Here is an 11175-nt window from a genome sequence, read left to right as displayed (position 1 = left end):
TATGTGTATCGCATCACATTGTCAAATTTTATATGTATACTGTCTATCTGTGGTAAATATTGGTTTTGTTGGCATATATCAGCTAAGGTATCCTAGTGTGTGATAAAGAAGAACGAGGTGGGGATAAGTTTACTGGTGGCCTTGATTGTGCACCTATGGGTGTTAAAGATTATCTGCTTGGTTGGTAAGGGTCTACCACATTACCTTACGAACCCTGCCGGTTACAGGAGTGAAGTTAGGCTTGGGTTCCGGGGACATGGGCTAGGCCCTCTTTTGGATTGTTGCCTTCCTCTCCGAATCCCAATGTAGGGGTAAATGGTGCACTTGGATGGGGAGTCTCTTGGATCCTAGGTTTTGTGTTTCTTAGGATCATGGTTTCGCAATGTTCCTTGTCATGATCTTGGAAACAGATTCTGTGGGAGCATTGAGATTTCCGGACTAGCCTTTACATTTATTTTACCTATCCTTAAGGTGGCAGGGGATATTGGCTTACGCAGATCAATCTCGTACTATGTTGTGTCTCTCGCTCCTGCTGTACCTTGAGAGATGATATAATGGGGTTGATTCATAGGACTGAATGCCATTTTTTTTGTACCATTATACAAACCTTCCTCTGACCCTTCTCTTATAGTTGGATCAAGGTAGACAAAGTATTCGTTTGATACTCGCACTATTCCTTCGCTCTTCCTAAATTGTTCTCTCCCTACATAGCATTTGGAATACCTTAATTGCCAATGTGGTTTCTGACAGGTTACATACCCTCTATCTAGCTATGATTATGATGGTGTTTTAGATTTGAAATTTGGGATCGCTCTATTTGATATTCTCGTTTATAGTTCACTATGTAGACGGGTCCAACTTGGCCCTACACAGTTACCTGCTTTGACTTGGAGCTTGTGTTGGGTCACGGATCGTGGACTCTTCCCCTCTAATAACCTATCTATGTTTAGTGGGTGGTGGGGAGTGAGGCACTAAACAAGTTTCCTCGGTTGGAACTAAGATCTACATTGTATCTGGGAAAGGGTGGCTGACAAAGTTTGGTCGGTGACCTACTTCCTAGAACAATCATAAGTGATATTATTGCTACTGTTATGCACTGTTTCATGTAAAGTAAATATCAGTAGTTGAAATGCATATGGCCTATGATGACCACTTTCAAGTGACTCACTTACTTAATAGGCACGGTTTAATGTACCTTTCAGGTTAAGACAGTTTAGAGATTACTTTATGGTTGACTGATGACATAACTTATCAATACTTAAATTTATGGTTCCCGCAACTGAACTTTACATTTTCTGGAGCTGGCCAAAGTTTTCTGATGTATATCCATAACGTACAGGTCTTATCCTTAGATACGCACTCTCTCCCATACCTAACATTACACATCTTTGTTTATGAGCCTTGATGTGGTCTAGGTGCTTACCTATAATATTTTGCTTAATATGCTGTTACTTCTATTGCTTCTAGTCTGCATACTCCCCCTGTTACACACCTCTCATCTCTCGATACAAATTAGCTACTTCCCACCTACGTATATGTGTCAAGGACGCCTCATGTTGGATTATTTCCCCTCTACACCTTTTTATTCAGGAGAGTTTGGCCTCTTTCAGATTGTACTTAACATTGCCAATTCGGCCGTCTCTGGGTTTGACACTTCTCCGACTGTAATTTCAGACTCCCAGCTATCATATTGCTAACAACTAAGTATTGGGAGCTGTATTATGAGAAAGAATAGCTGGACTATTCTGCCTCTGGATTCTAGTCTTTACAGGAAGTTGAAAGAAGATAGCTCAATACATGAATATGGGTTTATATGACATACACCTGACACTTCTCTTCTTCTTTGCCACGTTCCTTGACTCTTTTCCGTAATAACTTCTCCTCTACTCCAACTTTCTGAAACTTTCTACTAGCCTTTTTCTAATCTTTATACTAGTCTCTTTCCCCTCCTCATCACCTTCCCTGCCCTCCCTTAACCCACCCCCCTCTATACCCACCTTCCTCCCCCCCCCCCTCCCCCCCCTTTTTTTTTTTTTTTTTTTTTTTTTTTTCTTCTTTCTCTCTCTCTCCCTGCTGCTGTGATACTCATCTGGTATACTTATAGCCCTTAAGCAACCCTTTTGGGTAAATGACATGATGACTACTAACCACATATCTAATCGGTCGACTCGTACACTCTCCGTGGCCTCTCTTAATGCAAGGGGCCTAAATATACCTGAAAAACGTTCGCAACTTCTCACTTATATGAAAAGCCTTCATGCAGATGTGCTCTTTATCCAAGAAACTCATTTTCGGGCAGACCAAGTCCCTAGATTCTCAAATATTCACTATCCCACGGCATATCATTCAGCTAATGCGGAGGTGAAGGCCAAAGGGGTATCCATTTTACTCTCTAAAACGCTCCCGTTTGAACTTACTGAATCGCTCGAGGATCCTGAGGGGAGGTTCCTTTTTCTCAAAGGCACCCTCTTTAATAAACCACTTACCTTAGTCAACATTTACAGTCCCAATACAGCACAGGTATGTTTTTTTCGTAAAATCGCCAAGTTACTTGCTACGTTTCAATCGGGTATCTTGATTTTTGGTGGCGATTTTAATGTAGCGCTGAATCCATTGGAAGATACCTCCTCAGGGGTCTCATCCATTCCTTTCAAAGCACTTAAACAAATAAAAATTGAACTGAAAGATCTTCTCCTACATGATACCTGGCGTACTCTTCACCCATCGGGCAAAGACTATACATTTTATTCTGCTCCTCACAACCGCTATTCTAGAATAGACTATTTCTTCCTCTCGCAAAACGATCTATATACCCTGAAGTCTGCCTCGATCGAACCAAAGATCCTTTCGGATCATCATCCCATTATGATAACCTTGCAATTTCCGGATACACCAGGTATTTCCAAAATATGGAGACTGGACCCATTTCTCCTTACGGATGCATCGGTTGTCCCCCAGATCCGTGATGCCCTGAAAAACTATTTTCAGGAAAACACATCCATGGAAACGTCCCCTCTCATACGGTGGGAAGCACACAAATGTGTGATACGTGGTCTTCTAATGTCTATCTCAGCAGCACGAAAACGTCAGGCTCTAGCATCGTTCAACTCTTTATTGCATAAAGTTCGTACACTTGAGTGCTCTCATAAACGATCAATGGCCTTAAGATGCGCTACTGAGCTAGAGCACGCACGTAAACAACTCCGCGAGTTAGTGGAAAAGAAAACGAAACGCAATTTTACTCTACAACAAAAACTTTTCTATGAACATGGCAATAAGAGTGGAAAATTTCTTGCCCGGGCTTTACAATCTAAAAGAGCTGCTCGGCACGTATATCTGCTCCATTCTAAATTTGGTAACTCACTGAAATCGTCGTCGGATATTGCGAAGGAATTTGAGGAGTATTATTTTAACCTTTATAACTTACCCCTACCATCCAAACCAACAGGTGATACTAGGCCACGTAAGACCATTATACAGCAATTCCTTAAACAATATCTTCCTAAATCGATATCTAGATCACAAGTGAAGGATTTAGAGGGAGCTCTGACGTCGCATGAACTACAACAAGCTATTACGCAATTGAAACCGGGTAAAAGTCCAGGACCTGACGGTTTTACCAATTCTTACTACAAGTCTTTTCTTGACGTTTTGGGGCTTCCATTTCTACAGGCCTTCAACTCACTAGACACGCCAGGACAGTCTATGCGCTATCTTTCCGAGGCTCACATCACGGTTATACCCAAAGAGAATAAGGACCATACATCACCAGCGAATTATCGTCCGATCTCTCTATTGAATGTTGATCTAAAGATTTTTGCCAAAATTCTGGCTACCCGTTTACAACAGGTAATAGATTCCATCATATCACCGGACCAGGTGGGCTTTGTTCCAGGGAGAGGGGCCAGAGATAACACAATAAGGGCCATAAATATACATCATTGGTTAACCCAAAATCAACAATCTGGATTCTTTCTCTCGTTAGACGCCGAAAAGGCGTTTGACAGACTAGCATGGGATTACCTAGAGGCAGTTCTGATTGGCATTGGACTACCTTTGCGCTTTTTGTCATTTATTCTGTCTTTATATAATGCCCCCACAGCACGAGTGCGAGTGAATGGCTGCCTTTCGGATTCCTTTTCAATCAGCAATGGGACTAGACAGGGATGCCCACTATCACCCCTCTTATTCATTCTTACTCTGGAACCTTTCTTGAATTGCATAAAAGATAATGATAACATTAAGGGGATTTTGATCAATGGCAAAATGCATAAAGTGGCAGCCTTTGCTGATGACGTGTTACTTTTCTTGACTGACCCACATATCACGATACCTAATTTGTTACAAGATTTCAAATTATTTCAGTATTTGGCTAATTTTAAAATCAACTTTTCTAAATCCCAAGCGCTGAATATATCATTGACTCCAGATGTGATTAGACAGGCGACACTAAATTTTCCCTTTACCTGGCAACGTGAAGCTATCACTTACTTAGGTATCCAACTACCATCCCATCTTACAGAACTGTATACAACAAATTTTCTTCCCCTCTTATGTAACATCTCGAAAGACCTCCAGACATGGAACAAACCTTGGTTCTCGTGGTTTGGTAGAGCAGCAATTCTTAAGATGAACGTGCTCCCCAGAATATTATATTTACTACAGACAATACCAATTCAATTGCCAAATTCGTTCTTTCAATCGTATAAAACGCTCTGCTCATCCTTTCTGTGGTATAATAAACGTCCAAGAATTAGCTATGCCCAACTCACTATGCCCAAGCAGAATGGAGGTATTGGATTACCAGATATTAACCGTTATTACAGGGCTTGCCACCTAGCCAGGTTAGTAGACTGGACCACGAATCACATTCCTAAGGTCTGGGTTGGTTTGGAGGCTGATTTTTCTCAGACGCCTCTTTCTACCTCCCCATGGCTGAAAACTTCCCACGTCCCTTCTGAGTTTCGGAATCACCCACTTATAGGTCCCACATTACGCTGTAGCTCACAATTATTCCAGAAAAAATAACTTTCTTCCTCTCCGAGCCCTTTCACTCCGATCAAAATGAATCCAGACTTTGTTCCAGGGATGTCTCCAACATTTCTCGCTGGGTATAACCGTGAGGATAACCTGACAGTACGTCAACTCTTCAAAGATTCTAAGCTCTTATCTAGAGAAGACATTACTCGGGCGTGGCCCTCCATCACTCTAACGCCTTGGATGTATAGACAAATACACCATTTTTTGCGTAACTCCCCACATTTACAGGATTTGTCAAGATCGCTTACTGCATTTGAGAAGCTCTGCTTTACAGACTCCCCTCAGCGGCATGTAATATCTAAGATATATTCTTTTTTGGAAAGTTCCAATGCCTCTCATTTGCAGAGGGCTTGTATAGCCTGGCAACGTGATCTACAAATCCCACTCTCTCCAGAGGACTGGGACCGGATTTGTGACCACATACATAAAGGTTCCATGTGTGTTTCTACACAAGAAGGCAACTACAAAGTATTTTCCAGGTGGTACAGAGTTCCATCTGTGCTTCATAAATTTGATCCTACTGTTCCTAACTTGTGCTGGAGAGGTTGCCAGGCAACAGGCACTCTTTTGCATATATGGTGGGAGTGCCCGCAACTGCAGCCCTTCTGGATAAATGTTTTGGACATAATCGCACAAGTCACTACATACGCCCTAGACTTTACCCCAGCACAATGTCTACTCCATCATTCCTCTCTTCCTGTGAAGACCTATCGTAAGTCGCTTGCATTACACATGATAAATGCGGCAAAACAGTGTATTCCTGTTCATTGGCGATCAGACCACATTCCCACCGTGCGAGAGTGGATTCTTAGGATCAATAAGATCGCGGAAATGGAGGAGCTGATCTCAGTGGCGAAAGAACACCCCGAGCGATTCAGGAAGACATGGGCATGTTGGACTCACTTCCTATCTACTGAGACTTATCATGGCTTACTGAAGGAATGAGCGAGAAGATTTGGTAAACTGGAGAACCTCTAGAACTTTCACCCCAGGAATAATTCCTTTACTGGACTTTAAAGAGATTATAACCTTAATTTAAGACAGCATCTGTTATACCCAGGCCGATACTATGTGATGTGATTGGTTTAGTTATACTTATTTAATTCTAATCCCCAACTCCCCCCCCCCCTTTTTTTTTTTTTCTCTCCCCCTAGTTATATGTCTTCCTTGTCCCACTCCTCCTCACTCTGATATTACTTCCCATACTCCTTTTCCATTTCCACTCGAGTCTCTTTCTTTTCTTTTCTTTCTCGTTTTAGCAACCCTTTTTCTCATATTCTAAATAGCAATATTATTTACAAGGATCAGAACACTTCTAGATGTACAAGTGTGATAATACTTTAGAAAACTAACCCACGATTTTTGGATACGGATATAGCAGACATATGTGCCTTGAGATAATACGTTTGTCTTGCGCCTCATAGTCTTGCTGCTTGAGCTCTCTCTACATAGAGACTAATGTATACCATATTTATCGAACATTACAGATGGTAAATATTATTACTATGGTTATACTTTTTGCATATGCTTTATTGTGGGAATTGGATGCATGTTGCTCTAAAATCTATTCTAACGTCCTATTCCCGTCTGCGATACGGGAGAACATATATGAAGATGTGCACGGACTGCGATCCGTATCTGTCTATGATCTGTTTTGTCTTTCTTACTTCAATAAAACTTTTTTGGAAAAAAAAAACAATATGACACAGTAGGCTGGAATTGCTGAAAAAAAGTTTCTGTTATTCTTAATATTATTATTACTATATGGGATTCATAGCATTAACAGTTTGCACAGCTTTTATAAAGGAAGACAGTACAGTTACAATGCAATTCAAGACAAAAGGGTTAGGAGGGCCTTACTCATGAAAGCTTAAGGGTTGGCTGTTTCTCAACCTTTGTACCACAGAGATACCCTGGAAATAATTTTCATGTTTCCGGAAATCCCTGCTAAGGTATTACATCTTCAGCTCAGGGTGTGGTTAGAAAGTGGTAGATATTATCATAAATGAAAGAATAAAGAATGTGGTCTATCTAGTGTATCTGACACCCCCTGTTCTATAGGAGAAAATTATGTTCAGTAATGGTACATTCGTGGCCATTGTAGTGGTCCCTTACAATGATGGCCAGTGGAAGAAGATTCCTTTTATATTGGAAATCATGTGAAAATTATTTCTTATATTGGTGGTCAGTGTAATGGTCCCTTAACTTGGTGGTCATTTGGAAAAGGGCCCCCATATATTAGTCGTCAAGGACCCCTTTATATTGCAGATCAATGGGAAGACTAGTCACCATACAGACAGCTAAAAAGATAAATGAGATCAATGGTTACTGTGAGAACCATATTGTTCATTGCTGAAGGAACCAATAACAACTTCTATAAGAACACACAATTTCAATGTAACGCTGATTGGGAAAGACTGGACTAGGGGGTATGCCTGCAAAAGTCATTTTGAAGGGTACATTTGGTTGTCTTAGTTGACATTTTTGGAGAATAATGTGACAGCAGAGGTTAGAAAGGATGTCTCAGTCTAATTTGAGTTGTACAAAAACAAAATATATACAGTGCATATATATACCCCAGCGCCCAAATAAACAAACTCAGTGATTATGCAGCTGTGCAACAGTGAGAAACACCAATCAATAACATCAAAATAACAGCGCAAAATCAAGATCTCCAAATAAATATATTATAAGTGCATAAATCCAAAATCAAATGTCCAAGTGAAAAAAATGTCATTATTTTCATTGAATTTCAGTATAAAATGAATTCAACATATACTGGTCTTGATAACGCCCTGTGGGAGGGGCGAAACGCGTTGACGTACTTCCGGTCCGCCGTCATTTGGGTCTACATCACTCCCGGTGTTTGGAACGCAAGCCGAGTGCTTTCCAAGTGGCCATCTTTAGAGGGGGAAGGCTGATCATCCTCTACTATCCAACTGAAGCGTGAGATCCTTACGTATCTTTCTGAGTGTGGAACTTGGATGCTTTTAAGCCATACAGGCTTTTTTTATTATATTTGACCATGTGAGTAGCCTGAATTTATCCTTTTATTTATGAGTATATGGCAGTATTACACTATGTGGTTTCTTTTTTTCTCTGCAATATTGAGGATTTTATGGAGGAATAAAGTGGAGGCGTTTTATCCCCATCAATGGTGAATAAGAAGTTTTGATCTTACCTAGAGAGCTTAGGATCCCTTATATCCTATTTTTTATACTGAAATTCAATGAAAATAAGGACATTTTTTTTCACTTGGCCATTTGATTTTGGATTTATGCACTTATAATATATTTATTTGGAGATCTTGATTTTGCGCTGTTATTTTGATGTTAATTTGAGTTGTACATTGAGTAATATACAAGTGTTATTATGAAGTAACCCAGGTAATAAATCTAAGATATACAATGTATAGAGTATTATGATTTGGGTCAGTTGGTTAGGTAAAGATGTTTTGATCTAGATGTTCATTCCAGAGAATACTGTGATGGAAGAATTTTGGTTGGAATTAGAAGTCTAGTTGAAACTGGAACTCTGAGATGTGCATGGCCCAACATAATTTGATGGGAGCAGAAATGCAAGTATGGTCAATTCTAGATTCTATTCAATAAAATGAACTTGAAAACGGGAGTTAACATTTTCACGTTAGAAAGTACATTTTTACTTTGTATGGGAAATTTTACTTAGCTCACAGGATGTGGTGAAATATCATTTAGCAAAGAATACCCAATCATGAGCAAGAAAAATTAAGAAAAAAAAGAGGAAACTTTATTTCCTTGAAAATGAAGGAATAAGCAAAAATTATCTTTCAAAATTCTCTTTTGCTGAGTGAACATCCTGAATTCCTTCAGTAAATTAACTCCAATGTGTAGGTGCAACATATTCATCACAGCATTATGAAAAAAATTAGCACAAACGTTTTAGTTTAGTCATAGGAAAAGCATTGGATGATGATTTTTTTGAGAACCTGTTTCACATCTTGGTTCCTTAGGCTGTAAATAAAAATATTCAGCATAGGGGTAATAACGGTGTAGACAATGATAATAATGCGATCATACTGGGAAGAGCAATCCGATGGAGGTCGAAAATAAATGAAAATGATGGTACCGTAAAACAGTCAAATGACCATGAGAGGTGAAGAACAGGAGAAAAAGGCTTTTCTGCAACTGCTGCTGCTTTTTATTTTTAATACAGCCCATCCAGTGAGCACATAGGAGATCAAGATAAAAAAGAATGGAACGTTACCAGCCAAAGACCCTTCAGTGTATATTAGGAGCTCAGCTTGTGTAGTAGTGGAACAGGACAGTTTAATGAGGTGTGTCAAGTCACAGTACAAGTGGTGGATCAGTCTGTCCTCACAGAAAGCTAATTGTGACAGATTAAAAGTATGTAAGAATTAATGCAGAGAACCTGCCACCCAACACATAAAAGTCAACAGAACCATCACCTTATTCATTAATGATGTGTAGCGTAGGGGGTTACAAATAGCTAAATATCGATCAAAAGCCATGACTGCCAGAATAAAGTTCTCGGTAACAGCAAAAAACAGAAAGAAGTACATGTGCAGGAAACAGCCAAGAAAGGAGATTGTGGTTTCTCCATGAAAAATGCAGGACAGAAGCTTAGGAACTGTTACTATAAAAAAATAAATATTCACTACTGACAGGTTCTCTAAGAAAAAATACATTGGTGTGCGCAACTGCTGAGAAAGTTTAATGGAGCTTAGTAAAAGAAAGTTAGCAGACCATGTGAGTGTGTATATGACCAGTATAATGGAGAAGAAAGCACCATGATTGTAGTAAAGCTGAAAGATCACCGAGGGCTGGGCCCACAGATTCAGAAGGTACACGATGCCACACAGACAGCGGTTCTTTTACAACAATTACATTTACTGAACAGTTATAGCTAACAAGAAGTTGAGCGTACATAAACAAAATGATAACAGCGCATAACCATACAGTAAGAATAATACTGTCTAACACTAACCCTGTACTTGCGGACTTTTCCCCAATGTCCAGAAAGCAGCCTGGCTGCGCCTGAATGTTCCTGAGCAAGATATAACGTTGGGGTGCACCCTAAGTATTGTGCAATACTATTTGTAATCCAAAGGAAAGTGGAGTATGTCTCTTGTAGCTTTCTGGTATATCCAAAATGTCACTGAACACGTGTGGTGCGATGTGCTGCGGCAAAGCCGCACTTACAGTTCCTTGGCAGGCTCTTGGTGCTTTTTCCTGATCCACTGGTCCACTCCAGAACCGGACCATACAGTCACTTGTTTCTTGGTCTCGTTGCGGTGAATCTTCCCTAGGTGCTGTCGCCAGACTCCACTGTGAGCCGTAAATCCTCTTCCAGGCCCCACACAGATTCTCCAGACGTCCTCAGCATACACCAGCCAGACACAGACTCCTCTCACTTCCTGCTCTCCACTGGAACTCCTCCCCTTCCCAGAGAGTTTGTGATGCAGTAAGTCATTTCCTAATTGCAGCCTCAAACCTGCATTTACAGTTCACTATGACCCTTCTGAGAGTCCTACTTGGCCCCTAAATTAGCATTCATTAAACTTTATAAGGTAAATAAGCATTAGTTGTTGTCTTAGTAAACCTCAATGCAAAATTGATTATTGTACTTTGCTGCCATCTACTGACCAAAGAGCATATTGCAGTTTAACATTGCACATCAGTATTTATCCACACCCCACACCCTTACAAAGCTCTGAGAAGGCCAGAAGAATAAAACCAGAGGTTATATTCATTATCTCCATCACAAATCATCTGGAATTACCATGTTCAGGTGAAAGAGAAATACCACCAAACAACAGAAAGGAACATGAGTGTCACTTTTACTTCAGGGTGACAAAGACCGGATAAAAAAAATGAGCTGGATACAGATTTCAATGGGTCAATCGAATTATCGTCAGACACACTGACTAAGGTTTGGCAGAACTCCACAAAATGGAGACACCCCTTAGAAATGGGTAAAAAAAACCAGAGTTGAGAATCCAGTTATATACAGTTCAATAAAAACTTCCATATGCAAGTCCAATAGTTTGACAGTGCTTAAATGGGCCCAGATAAACACATACTAGATAGATCTGTGGTTTTCTGGTTGAAACAGTTTCATAAGGCAAGCTATGCC

The 11175-nt window shown here is 40.2% G+C and overlaps 1 pseudogene; it reads right to left on the bottom strand.

The window, feature by feature from the left end:
* Positions 1-8965: 8965 nt before the first annotated feature.
* Positions 8966-10801, bottom strand: LOC149438349 (olfactory receptor 1G1-like; annotated as a pseudogene).
* Between the last annotated feature and the right edge of the window lie 374 nt (positions 10802-11175).

The sequence above is a fragment of the Staurois parvus genome, unplaced genomic scaffold, assembly GCF_062004578.1.
Source record: "Staurois parvus isolate SC_StPar_1 unplaced genomic scaffold, SC_StPar_1.0 ptg001192l, whole genome shotgun sequence".
NCBI classification, from domain to species: Eukaryota; Metazoa; Chordata; class Amphibia; order Anura; family Ranidae; genus Staurois; species Staurois parvus.
Note: the sequence above shows the minus strand (reverse complement) of the source record. Positions and strands in the feature narration are given on the sequence as shown.